Raw genomic sequence first — 14,176 nt, 5'->3', positions numbered from 1 at the left:
CTGGCTTACCCCCTGAACCTGTGTCCAAGGCCCCCTTCTCGCTCTCTAACTTCTCAGTGACCCAAAGCAGCCCAACCTGGGCTCTCCTGTTACTCCTTCCATGCACCTTCCTTGTTTCACTGTCCCAAGTACATTTTTGCGGCTATCATGGATCCAATACCCTTTGACTCAGTGCTGTGTATGTAGCCCTTCCCTTTGGATCTCCCCATCCACCATCCCCTTTCTTTAAATAAATTCAATTTTTCTTTATTCACCTGTCTGAGATGGCTATTTAGCCTGCCCAAGGACCACCAATCTTAACTTTCAGGCTACCTGCAATAGGTCATAATCTAAACATTAAAATACTACAGTGTGCCACTGTCCTCATAGTTGTACAGCCTCCAGAGAACCAGTGGTTCATTATGCTTAGCAGCTTCTACTCTGTCATTGATCAAGAGAGTTGGCACCATGAATTTTTCATGTCTGGGTCACTGTAGGGTTTGACTGAAGGAAATTATTATAATATTGTGGCTTAAAAACAAAATACCCAGGCCCTTATCCATCACCAATTAATAGAATATTGGTGGGGGGGGGGGAGAAGCTGATGCAAAGATAAAATTTAATTTGATTTAAATTTCTAGGTGGAGGAAACTATTGAAAAGATTTATTAACCTCCTCAGTTCAAGAATTTAAGCAAGTTCCAAGGACTCTGAGAAACACACTTAATATCTGACAAGAATGTAACTCCCCAAGATCTTTTTATACGTCTATCTCGAACTTAACAAGACATCTTATGCTTTTATCTTGAAAATTTGGGAGAAAAAGATAACTTGCTGTTTGAGAAAGTATAGGTATTCAGCCTCTAACTGAAGGTGTGAATTGGGCTAATCACAATTAGACTGCACGAAAACTCTGCAATGGGAATTCCCCAGAGCTCAAGGGAACCAGGGATTTTCAACAAACCAAAAGCTATGAAATGTAAATGAAATCATGATTTCAGAAGATATTAAAAAATTGAAGTTTATGAACAACTTTTAGTTTCTATTGCTTCCTTTGGAAAGCAAAGCTCAGGTTGTGTCTAATCATCATGCTACTGTTCTCAAAGTTCAACATTAAATGGAAAACAAATTCTCCTAGCCAAAGAGCAATGGTGGCTCTTCACTTTAACTATAAATAAACACAACTGTAGCCATGTAATGCAGAATCAAGACAGGTGCCCTAGCCTTGTGTCCCTACCAAATGATAAGGCTTTTTCTAAACCCCTTGGAGACACACACACACACACACACACACACACATATTATTTTTGGCTGCTGCCAAAACACTATACCGTATTCCTGGACTTTCAGAAATAGATATATAAATTCCAGACCAATTCTGATATTTTAGGGCCATATGCTTAAGCCATAGGCAATGTTTAAGTCCACTTAATGATGGACATTCAAGATATGTTGAAATTGAAGCAGAAAGATACCATGTTAAAGTCAGAATCAGAACTGAAAATTGAGTCAGTTCTTCAGAATAGTTCAGTTGGCTAGATATTAATTTTCTCACTGAACTATTCCAATTTCTCATTGAACTATTGATATTCAATGCATATCAATATTCTGCCTATAACTTGCCCATTTTGTATGAACAAAGTTAAACTGTTTTTTGGTATGCTTTTGTATTCCTGTTGGTGTCAGTTTTCTTCAATGATTGACAAAACAAAAAAACCACAAAAAAAATCTGGGCAATTTTCACACACATGGATCTCTGATCATGTAGCCAGTTCCTCACTGAAAAGACCTACAAATTCATAATCTTCACTAATGATTACTTTCCACCTCAAATGTTCTGTTCAATTTCTCCACACCACGGACTGTGCGCCTTAACTTCTCTCCAGAAATACGGTCACGCCATTTTTGGCATGATTGTGATATTCAAAACAATCTTAGGAAATTGTGAAATAAGCCCAACTAGGCTTTAGAGACCCTTCTCTCATCAGTGTTCACCCTCTATTCCTTTTATTGGAGTAACTATCAGAGTGAGAACACTCATAACTTGAGTTCCCAATAAAAACAGCACACCTCCATAATTTTATCAGAATTAAACATCACAGTGGAGAAGCAGAAAGTGGGAGAACAGTGGCTTACAGTTTACAAGACACATTCTGAAGTCCCCAAAACTAAGTGAAATAGGTCATTTACAAATGGGAAAACAGAGGACCAGAGTCAAGTGACTTGCCAAGAGTTATATTAGTAAGTGGAGCCAATTCCATGTTTCTAAACTCCACAAGCTGCACAGTTGTACAAATGCAAAAAAAAAGTGGGCTCTACTTCTTCAGCATAGATCTACTCCATGACTCAAGAAAAGGAAATTTTTCTTCATTTCCACCAGAACCTAAAATCAGAGCTTTAAAAACAGGCATTCAAATCTCAACAAAAAACAGGTGAGTGTGAAATAAACAGAGCAATGGTAGAGCAATATCAAATGTTATGGTGGAATAGTCCTGTTTCTCCAAAAATTTAGTCTAGTACCAAGGTGGGCAAAGTGCTAAGTAAACAAATTAAACCCCAATTTTGGGTTCCCTCACCTAATGTATTTTTGTTAAACTTTAACAAAGCAAGTAAATTCAGACTGTGTGGTTGTTTAACTTAAGGGTAATTATTAAATGCTTTCAAGTAAAAATGCAATTACAAGGATTACTGAATGCTGAACCAGTCTCACATCATGGGGTTCTAAAAGTAAACTCACTATGGGAAAATTACAAATTTTTCTTTTTAAGAATACTAACTGAAAGACAATATACCATAATTTTATTAGTGGTTATTTTCAAATGGTAGGTGGGGTTTGTGTGTTCTTTTATTTCCTTTTCTGAAAATTCTCTCCAATTTTTCTACAATGAGTCTATGTTAGCTTTACCGTTATAAAAAATATTAATATATGACTTCAACTTATTATGGCATCTTTAAACACAGATGAGGGCTTAAAACAATTCCTTTTCAACTTTAAACAAAGCTATTATTCTGATGGCAAGTTCACCTTGTGCGACCTTTAATAGGATCTCAATTAACAAAGGCAAACTCCTTCAAAACTCAATTTATAAATTCTACCCATAAAGTACCTTCCAGCACCAATATTAACTTTCTAATTATTTTAAATTTTTTATAATCCTTGTTAAGGCCATTAGGGCCTAGAAACATAAGGCTCATTTAAGCTAAAAGTAACGATCTTGCCTAACTTTTTCTGATGCTGCAAAATAAACCCACTGGAGTGTTTACCCCAACTCCTCCCTAGCTTTCCTTTAAAGATGTGTGCAAATAAATTGGCAGCCGATAGGAGCTTAGACAGCCTAGAATGTGCTTTTATCATCCTTGGGGTTCAGTGAGATTTCTTTTTGTTCCAGCTCTCTTCATTTATTTTAGAAACACTTGTTTGCTGCGCACCTATCAGTGGCCAGACTCCAAAGGCAGCTGAGAAGCACCCTAGAGAAATGAGGCCCTGAAAGGCGCACCCTCTCGACTGCGGAGACAAATGAGTAAACAACTAATCCCAACCCAAAGTGGTCGGAGCCATCTGGAGACAGGACCAAGTGCCAGGCGCACACTGGGGGAGACAATCGACCTGCTCGGGGTGCCGGGCGGACCGGAGCTCCGGAGGGGCCGGGAGGGGCCGGGAAGGCTTCCCTGAGCCCGACTGAAAGCCGAGCCCAGCCGCTGGCAGGCCGGAGCCCTCTCCGCCGGGGGCTCCACCTGGGAAGCGGGGCTCCGGAGCCCAGGCCTGACGGCCGGGAGCCCCGCGCGCCCGGGCGCCCCCCTTCCCGCGGCCCCGCCACCTGTTCCCTCTCGCCGCCGCCCGCGGTGGGAGAGACTCCGCCCAGCTCGGGGGGCACAGCGCGGGCACCGATCGGGGCGCAAAATTTGATCCCTACATTCCCGGAACAGAAACGGGCCGAGATTTGAGGGCCGCCCGGGCCCGCCGGCGCGGGGCGGGTTCGCAGCCCGCGGCCTCGGGCGAGCCCCGGCCCGGGGGCGGGGGCCACGGTGGGGTCGCCAGGGCCGAGGCGGGGGCACCGCGCCCCGCGCCGTCCGCGGGCCCCGCCGAGCGCCCGGCGGCGCCCTCCGCCTCCCGGGCCCCTCCCCCGGGCGCGCGGGCAGCGGGGCAGCGGGGCAGCGGGGCTCCGAGGCGCTGCCCCCCGCTTTACCTGGTCGGGCGGAGACGCGGTGGGAGCCGGGCGGGCGTCGGGGCGCGGCGCGCCTCCCTCACCTGGGCGGAAGTGCGCGGCCGGGCGCCGCGCCTCACCTGGCAGGCCCGGCCCTGCGCCGACCTCCCGCCCGGGGCGGGGCGCCGGGGGGCGGGGGCGGGGGCCGCGGGCGGCCGACTGCGGGGGGGGCGCTGGGCTCCGCAGGTGAAGGGGGCGGGGCGGGGCGGGGCTAGAGAGCCCGGGAAGGGTGGGGCCTGGGGCGGGGGGCAGGTGGACCGCCCCGCGCTGGGGGCCGCAGGCGCTGGAGGGGAGGGGGGTCGCTGGGCTGGTGTCCGGAGGCGGGCGGAGGGGGGCGGAGGGGGGCGGAGGGGGGCGGAGGGGGGCGGAGGGGGGCGGAGGGGGGCGGAGGGGGGCGGAGGGGGCCGACTCAAGATCCAGGACGGCGAGGGGCACTGAGGCCAGGTTCAGGTCCCATGTGCTCAGTCCCTCGGTGTACTTCCCCTTCTGCGTTCTATCCATCAGGCCTCCCTTGGGTTTTCTATATCCACCGGCCCAATATAAAATTCTAAGAAGCATAACTGGGGTTACCCCTCTTCTTTCCCTCCTCCCCCCATTTAGTTGAGAAAAGGAAAGAGACGAATCTAGCAGGGTTTGACTGCAGTATGCTGGGCGCTCCACAGCTTGTACGTTACTTCATTAGCTGTACAGAGACACTGTGCACCGGGCAGATTAAGCGATTTGCCCAAAGTCTGGGACCCAGAGGGGCTCTTCCGACTCTGAGTCCTGTGTTGACCTTGTAACATTTCAGTTCTTGGTATGGGAGCTCGACTTTGAGAAGGATCTATGTAAAACCTACCGTGGCATTATTCCACGCTCTTTAATGTAACTAACGTGAAGATTTTGATGCTGGGCGTTTTACTTTGTCTAATATAGTACACATGGTTAAATTAAGAGAATCGATCTTCAGGTATGTACTCATTGAATAAATGCAGTATTTGTTAAGCACTGTGATTGACTCTGTAAAATGTTGAAAATGGAATCCCTGTCTTCAAGGGATATACAGCGTATGCACAAAACAGTTGCAACGTAAGGTCACTGTTAGGTGGGTCAGGTACAGAAACCCAGGTACAGAAACTCCCATACAGAAACTCATCAGGTCAGGAAGCCCCAGATGCCTAGCAAGGGGCAGAACTGGGAAAACAAGAACCTTGGCCCCAGGGTAACCTGTCCTCCCCCAGCATATGGCTAGTCATGTGGTTTAGACCCCTGAGCATTTCCTCCCTAAAGATAACATCTAGGCCTCAGTTTTATTTCAGCTCCAGGCCCAGAGAAGTAGTAAAACCAGACAGTGGTGCCAGTGGCTGCCTCAAGATCAGCTACGTTGACTTAATGAACCCCTGCGCTGGCCCTGAGCAATCAGTGGAGACCACGAGCCCAAAAGAGCACACCTGGAAAGCTGATGAATACGCTATTAAGACCCTCCCCTGAGACATCCCCTAAGATTTCCAGGAGCATGAAAGAGAGAAATACCTTCAGGACAAAGGACCCAGCACCCTCCTAGGGAACCCCAGGAGACTTGACACAAAGGGAGCAATGGGCAGTGGCAGCTCCTCCCAGGCTTACCCCTGAACCTGTTTCCAAGGCCCCCTTCTCTCTCTGACTTCTCAGTGAGCCAGAGCAGCCCAGCCTGGGCTCTCCTGTTGCTTCTCCTATGCTCTTCCTTGTTTCCCTGTCCCAAGTATATTTTTGCTGCCACCATTGCCCCAGTGCCCTCTGACTCAGTGCTGAGTAGCCCTTCCCTTTAAATCACCCCATCCCCCATTCCTTAAATAAATTCAATTTTTCTTGATTCACCGTTTGAGATGGCTATTTAGCCTGTTAGTGCACCACCGACCTTAACCTTTCAAAGGTCATCTGATGAAAGATGGTGCATTTGGAACTTTATAGTGTTATTGTTAGTTTGCTGGTTTTAAAGGAAAATGTCACTTGTTAGACCTGGTAAAAAGATACACAGTTTCAGCATGGTCTCTACTTCCTAGGAACTAACAAACTATTGAGGGAAATAAACTTACACAGTAACTTAAATTACCAAATAGAATGAAGCCAGAACTTTCAAAGAATAAAGAGATCAATTATGTTTGCTGAAAGCATCTGTTAGGCCCGGCCAGCGTGGCTCAGTGGTTGAGCATCGACCTATGATCCAGGAGATCAAAGTTCATTTCCAGGTCAGGGCACATGCCCAGGTTGTAGGCGCAATCAATGACTCTCTCATCATTGATGTTTCTGTCTCTCTCTCTCCCTCTCCTTTTCTCTCTCTGAAATCAATAAAGATATATTAAAAAAATAATACAAATTTTTTAAAAAGAAAGCAAGCATCTGTTAGGACTTAAACAGGGTTAACTGGTGTTTGGGATTTGCTTAAGGTAAATGGAAAAGGAAATGTTTCCCAGGTTGGTGTGGGTAGGGGGAGCATACAAGTGGAGACTAATAATCTCAAAGGATCACCTTGCAAGCATGTGGGTCTAGTCTCACTATGACATTTGGTGGTGATTTAAACACTCCTTTTCTCACAAAATAATATGCCTTTGTATTGACTGTGAAAGTTCAAATCCCTGTCTGAGTACGCAATGCTATCTTAAGCTCTCCCCCTCTTGCTGATTTTTCAAACTAATCCCCCACTTCACTTCTCCAAGGTCTTACTCTGGCCAAAGAGGTCAACTCCACGTTCTCGGAGTCACCACACCATGGCTTCTGTGTTGGTTACTCACCCACTTTCTATGCCTGGAATGTCCCACAAGCCCTACCCTTACCCAGGGCTACACTCAAGTCTCACCTCCTATGAGAAGCTGCCTCTATGACCATCCCAGAAGACATCTATCTCCACCACATTTAATTTTATTTTTCCCCGTATTTTTGTGTTGTGGATTTAATATGAACTTTCCTTTGGCTCTTACCTGCAATTTAAAAAAATTTTAACTTTGTTCAATATGTTTTTAAAGGAGCTCATTCTGTGGTAAATATTTTCTGGCGCAGAGGTGTTTTTGTTTTTGTTTCTTACCTCTGAGAACCCTTGAGTGTCTTATTCATAGAATGAAGATAAACAAAATTTTTAAGAACACACCTCTTAAGTAAAGAGATCTGAGCTTGAATCCTGACTCCACCGTGTTCTAAAATATGTGACTTTGGCAAGTTACTTAACCCTTCTAATTCTCATTAGTGAAATTGATAATGCTTACTTTATGTGGTAGTTTTGAAGTTTAAATGAATACATGTATTGCATATACCTGGCACATAGAAAGTACTCAATAAATGAAGTAGCACATAGATGGGAGTGAGCATGACAGATACTGGTGACAGTAAGGAGACAGTCAAGAGCAGTAGTAAATAAAGTGAGGCAGGCAGTGGAGGACCTGAAAATACTAGAGACTTTAGGTTATAAGACTATCCTTCACCTCTAAGAAATTGAAGAACCACTAAAATTTTTTAATAGGATTTTTATTTATTTATTTTTTAATATTTAATGATTGGTGTTTTGTTTTGTTGTTTTAATTAGATCAGTTAAGGGGGTTCAGCAAAAGTGAGAGGAAGGTACAAAGATTTGCCATATGTCCTTTGCTCCCACACATTCGTAGTCTTTCCCTTTATTAACATCCACCCCCAGAGTGGTAGATCTGTTAAAATTAAACCTACATTGACACACCATAATCACTCTTAGTCCATAGTTTACATTATGGTTCATTCTTGGTGTTGTATATTCTATGGGTTTGGACAAATGTATAATGACAGGGACTCACAGCTCTAAAAATCCTCTGTCCTCAGCCTATTCATAACCCCCACTCCAACTCCTGACAACTACTGATCTTTTTTGTTTTGGTTTTATTTTTTAATATATCTTTATTGATTTCAGAGAGAGGAAGGGAGAGGGAGAGAGAGAGATAGAAACAGCAATGGTGAGAGAGTCATTGATCGTCTGCCTCCTGCACGCCCCCCAGTAGGAACTGAGCCCGCAACCCAGGCATGTGCCCTGACTGGGAATCAAACCGCAATCTCCTGGATCCTAGGTTGATGCTCAACCGCTGAGCCACGTCTGGCTGGGCTTGTTTTGTTTTTTGAGAAGCAGGACTCTGATAAAGTCAGTTTAGATCCTACATTTGACATTCAAGATGAAATATACTTGGCATAGAGTAGGCCCTATTAGATGATGAGGGCATTTAATTGGAGAGTAGGCAGCTGGATCAGTGCGCCAAAGAGAGGACAATCAGAAATACTTGAGAAACAATAGCATTAATGTAGTAGAATTCAAAATGTGCAGACAACTAGAATAAAGATCTATCAGAGTCCTGATATTATGAACTTTTCACCAAAGGGGAAAAAACAATTGCCCATCACAGTCAGATTTTAAAAAAATTGAGAGTAACAATCTTTTCTCTCATCATGTTTCTGTCCTAACCATGGAAACAGGAATCAGGTTGGTTTCCTCAGAAAGTTACAGGCAAAGTTAATGTCATTAGGTTTATGCTAGAATCTTAGGAATGGAAATCCCCACTGTGCAGAACCCTGGAATTCCAGAGGAAGCTTCGCTTCAGGTTTCACTGGTAATTCTCTTTCCTAATGTTTCTACACAGCAGTTTCCATATTGGGACGTGCTATTCACGTCCTTCACTTTGTACAGAATTTACATAGGAGTCTATAGAATTTCAATTTGGCATTGAAAACATGCCTAGAATTGAGATGCAAGAACTTTCTTACTAAAATTAGACAATGGAGTAATCATGTGATCAGAGACTATGCTTGCAAATAAATAATGTGTTTTACTGAGCCATCAAAAAATAGATTAAGGGGCAGAAAGAAAAGAAAGTTAATTTTTTAATATGCCATCATGTTCAAGAGTTAAAATTTTTGTATCGTTTCTTTACTTTCATGGGGAGACTCTCTTGTTCTTTTCAGTTTATACATTATAAAAGAATAAAGATAATCATAAAAATAGATTTTATAATGGGATTGATCACTAAAGCATATGCATTTTCAAATAGTTAATTGTCCACAATCCTAATGAAAAATGACACAAATACAAAAATCAACAATACTCCTACAGTGAGCAGGAAAATACAGTAGATCCTCACTTAACATAGACAGGTTCTCGGAATTGCAGCGAAACAATGTATAATGTATTAACCTAAAAATAAAAAGGCCAAAGTGAGCGGCAACAAGCATTTATTTGAGATTCAAAAGAATAGCTATTTTAGAAGCACAGATTCAGGCACAACCCCAATTAGTGTCCCAATTAGAAGGGGAAGGCGAAGGGTATTTATAAGAAAGGAAAGAGGAACAATTATGTCACTAGAAAGAAAGGATTTTTATAGGTGAAGACAAGCTAACATAGTGATGTTATTCTGACGAATGTTTTTAATTTGCAGTCCAGTAGTCATAATATCTGCTTTCTTATCTTTGCAAACAGGTGTTTGGGATGCAATGCTGCTTTAGGCTCAATCCAAAGGTTATTTTGCCCAGGTTTAACATTCCAAAGTTTTGAAGAGTGAGACATGTAAGGCAGTTCCTCTGGATGGCAACTCTGACTCCATTTTAAAGTGACTTCCTTTATATTACATTTTATATTTCCCCCTTTTGATTGAGCTCTTTCCTTGAAAGCATCGCTGATCAAATCATTGGAAAGCAACACTGGTCAGTTATTAAAAACATTGTTGGTCCTCCATTGTGGAGAAGGTGCATTCCTGTTATGTCTGTCCCACAAAGGAGTGAAAGCGTTTTCTTATGAAGTCTCATAATCCTTAGTGATCATCTCAAAACCTTAAGCAACAATTATCAGAGTGGTATCTTTATAACATTGAGCTATGTAAAATAAACAAAGTTTCCTTACAGCAAAATTCCTGTAATAACAAACAAAATGTTAAGTCCAATTTAAAGAATAGATCTGAGCCAGGAGGCAATACCTGAGGGCAGTCAGCTGAAGATATTAGACAACCATGAGGTATCAGTGGGCAATGTATTTAATCATTTGGCTTGTGCCCAGATTTTATCTAGTTTCATCTCTATTTTACCAGAGGTGTTTTATCTAAGTACAAGAGGTATTAACAACAGAGCAAACCTCAGTTTGTTTGGCTAGGATGTGGTCAAGAGCAATCCTATTGTCTGATATAATTTGCACAAGGGAATTTAAAGGTTTTTCTTGGTTGGCTATTGCTTTGGTGGTAGCTCCAGAAATGTTCTCTAAGGTTTTTGATCAAGTACTTATTCGTTGAAATACCTGCTTAAAGAAAAAGCATTTTTTCACATCTGGTACCTTTATTGGGATTGTCATCACTAGGCATTGAAGGTCCTTGACTCTATGTGCAACCAGTTGCGCATTTTTAAAAAAAATGTATCTTTATTGATTTCAGAGAGAGGAAAGGAGAGGGAGAGAGAGAAATAGAAACATCAATGATGAGAGAGTCATTGATCGAGCCCACAACCCAGGCATGTGCCCTGACCGGGAATCGAACTCTGGTGGAATGGATCCCAGGCCGACGCTCAACGGCTGAGCCCCGCCCTGCCGGGCCAGTTGCGCATTTTGACCTGTGAAGTAGGTTTGAAGATGATGCCCAATGTTGAGTTATCTTTCCAGGCAGAAATTAAGGGGAAAAATGAAACAATAACTATTACAGTAAGTGCTTGGACTCTTACACTAATTGTGAGATAGGAAGGAACTTAAAGTAAGGGGGGGATGAAGGTGTAGATTATAAGTTTCTAAATTCTTGAGGGGAACGTAAATGTTTCAATTCTGCTTACAAAGGTATAATTTTCCAAATTGTTATAGGTCATAGGTAGCTTAGGGAAAAAACCCCTTATATTTAGAAAACAGATAAAAAATAGTAATATTTCAAATATGTCATAAAATTATAATCATTCTCACTTCTTCACTCAGTCCCATGTTATTAATTCTTGTTGATCTTGAACTTATTGTTAGCAGTTTTATGAATCCATTTTTTTGAGAATTCTGCAAATCTTCACCCAGTTTAATGGTATGAACTGAAAGTTTATAACCCTCTATTTTAAAGTGTCAGAATCCTTTCCATGAATTTCTCTGAAGGTAAAACATCTTTGCAGAAATACTTTTGCAAAAGCATTAGAGTAAAATGATAACTGCCTGCAAATGACAAAAGATTTAAGAGAAACGGTGAGAGTTCACAAATACACCCATAAAAATCATGCAAGTGTCTTAGTTATCCAATCTAATCTTAGCTTGACTATACATAACACTTTTTAAGTTTAAAAATTGAACTAGTAAATTTTAAATTTCCTATCATTTAAACCTTTAAACATAAATGTTTTAACTTAAAAATAGCCATCTACATAAGGAGGTGTTTTCTAGGCTCAGGAGTAGAACTAGAAGTTGCTTCTTTTTCCTCTAAACCTGTGGGTCCCTGGAGAGACACGGACTTACAAGGTGGGCATGTAAATGTACAAAAATGCTGCCTCCTGTCTTCCCCGACCTTGGTGGGGAAGAAAGGGGGTGGATACTGGTGGTATTCCACAGCCCATGAAAAAAAACAGCTTTTCTAGGAAACCAGCTTTTCTCATTGAGCCATAGAGAAGGTGATACTTTTGTGACTGGATCTTAGTGGGTGCCAGAGAAGTAGCCATCACTGAGACAGCCACTGGGGCTCCCTGTTCTACAGAGTAAGTGGGTGCAGTCCTCTTATTGAGAAGGGCCAGATATTGTGCTTGGTTGCCCACGCACAAGTGACCACCTATTCTTTATGAAAACATAACTGAAAGCCAATGTACATGCTTATATTTCAAATAAAGCTTTGAGAACTAAATTAGAAATAATGTATCATAATTATCGAGCAGTCTATTGGCTAAAGAGAAAGGAGGGCTTATTATAGGTGGCATTTGCCTGGAGGACGCAGGGCCAAGGAAAGATATTTTTTAAAAAATAGTACAGTTATGCTGTAAAATTGGTTTAAGAAAAAATTTAAATATAGTTATAATACTAAAATATTACTGAAATAATTTTATGCCCTCTTATTCCAAAATGACACTTCTCATAATATAGTACATTATCCCACATTATCCCGGGTTCTCAAAGTGTGGTCTCGGAATCAGCAATATCAGCGTCATTTGGGAACTCATTAGAAATGCAAATTATCCTGCCTTACCCTAGATCTTCAGATTCAGAAACTCTGCTTGTGGGGCCCATCCTGGTTTTTTATAAAGATTTTTTATTGGTTTTGAGAGAGAGAAACATTGATGTGAGAGTGAAACATTTATTGGCTGCCTCCTGCAGGCCCCCTACTGGGGATGGCACCTGAAACTTGGGCATGTGCCCTGAGTGGAATAAAATCAGCCAGCCTTTCCCTGCACATGTTGATGCCCAACCCACTGAACCACACTGGCCAGGGCTCCTTCTGTGTGTGTTTTTTAAATTTTTTATCTTTTTAAATATATCTTTATTGATTTCAGAGAGAGGAAAGGAGGGGGAGAGAGAGAGAGAGAAACATCAATGATGAGAGAGTTATTGATTGGCTGCCTAGCCCCCAGCCCCAGCATGTGCCCTGACCGGGAATCGAACCCTGATCGCCTGGATCCTAGGTCGATGCTCAACTGCTGAGCCAGGCCCCGCCGGGCTCCTTCTGTGTTTTAACCAATCCTCCTGGCGATTCTGATGCTCCCTAAAGTTTGGGCATCACTGTGTAATACAATTCTTCAAAACCAGTGTTACTGTGGATGAAGAGGCACCATTCAGACCCAAATGCTTTTACATTAGGGGCAAAAGGATTAAACTTTCACTTAAAAAAAATACTCATTTGGTCAGTGTAAAAGATTTCCCTACTACAGAACTTTTAGTATAAAAATTTAGAAACGAGAGCGGGGAGGGGGAACCCTCCAACTTTCCCGCTGCTTTCAGCTTGTCTCCTTACAACCAGCTCACTGAGAGGCCAAAGGTCAATTCCCATCTTCAGACCATAGCCTGTGTCCGTGTAACCAATAACTCATCTGCAAGTAAAGAAATTACATTAGGAGAGTGGCTCCCTTGCGTTGAACCGGAAATCAGAGCCTCTAGGGATGGGGCCCAAGAATCGACATTGTTCGCAACACCTGGTGAATCGCACGGCCACCTCGCCTCTGGAGCCATCAGATCACACAGAACAGTGACACCTACAATGTGCGTGTTAGCAGCCATGCCCATTTACTTGATGAAACCACCGTGATCCAGTTCTAACCTCTTAGGGCTCTCTGGGGGTATAACGATGCTACTTTTCTGCTGCAGATCGGCCCTCAGAGGACGCGGACAGGGCCCTGCCGGCTGGAGGCCGGTTTCAGCGGCGTCGCCGGGGAGCGGTTCTGAGGTAACATACAAACATCGTAAATGAAAACAATGATAAACAAAACGGCTTTTTAAAATACTGTAGTGATGTCATGCAGACTTCAGAATTAAGTAAAAAATAAAATCTTCCTAAAATTAAAAACAACGCCGACTTTCCGCTCGGCCTAGGCGAAGGCGGGTCTGCTCCCTGGGACGGGCCTGCGCCCGCCGACCGCTCCCGGGAACCGGCGACGCTGCGGCCTGAGGGGCGGCTCCCGGGGCCCCTCCGCAAATCCCCTCAACAACCGGGAGGCCGCTGTATCGTAACAGTAAGAGCACAGATTCTGAAATGGGACTAACATCCCTTTCACTCCAATCGGTCATAAAGTCAACGTGTTCGTTAGGAGTCTTTGCGCCGGGTTCGTCATCTGCACACCCCAATCCTGCCGGGACTAACGGAGATGATGTTTGTAAGGCGTTTATCAAAGCGCCCGGCGCGCCGGCACTTCCGCGGACGGAAAAGCCACAGCACGGTCGGCTCGGGGGTGAGCAGTGGGGCGGCCGCAGGGCCAGCCTCCTCTTTTTCCCCAGGTGGATATCCAACCTCCGCTCCCCCAGGCGACCCGGCTGGCGGACGGGGAAGAAGAACCTGCGCGCAGCCAAGGCTAGGTCCCTTTAAGAGCCTCCCTCGCTCCGCCCTCTCC

At 43.7% G+C, this 14,176-nt stretch overlaps 1 protein-coding gene across 1 annotated transcript in view; it reads right to left on the bottom strand.

Annotated features, from left to right (window-relative positions):
- The window catches only part of PATJ (PATJ crumbs cell polarity complex component), a 247,506-nt gene extending 243,254 nt beyond the window's left edge, over positions 1-4,252 (bottom strand). Inside the window, exon 1 of the mRNA XM_087820482.1 lies at positions 4,166-4,252. The gene's annotated coding sequence lies outside the window, so the exon portion shown is untranslated. The remainder of the gene's footprint in view (positions 1-4,165) is intronic.
- Positions 4,253-14,176: the final 9,924 nt, after the last annotated feature.

The sequence above is a fragment of the Miniopterus natalensis genome, chromosome 9, assembly GCF_054644295.1.
Source record: "Miniopterus natalensis isolate mMinNat1 chromosome 9, mMinNat1.hap1, whole genome shotgun sequence".
NCBI lineage: Eukaryota > Metazoa > Chordata > Mammalia > Chiroptera > Miniopteridae > Miniopterus > Miniopterus natalensis.
The sequence above is the reverse complement of the archived record's forward strand: the minus strand, read 5'-3'. Positions and strand labels throughout refer to the sequence as shown.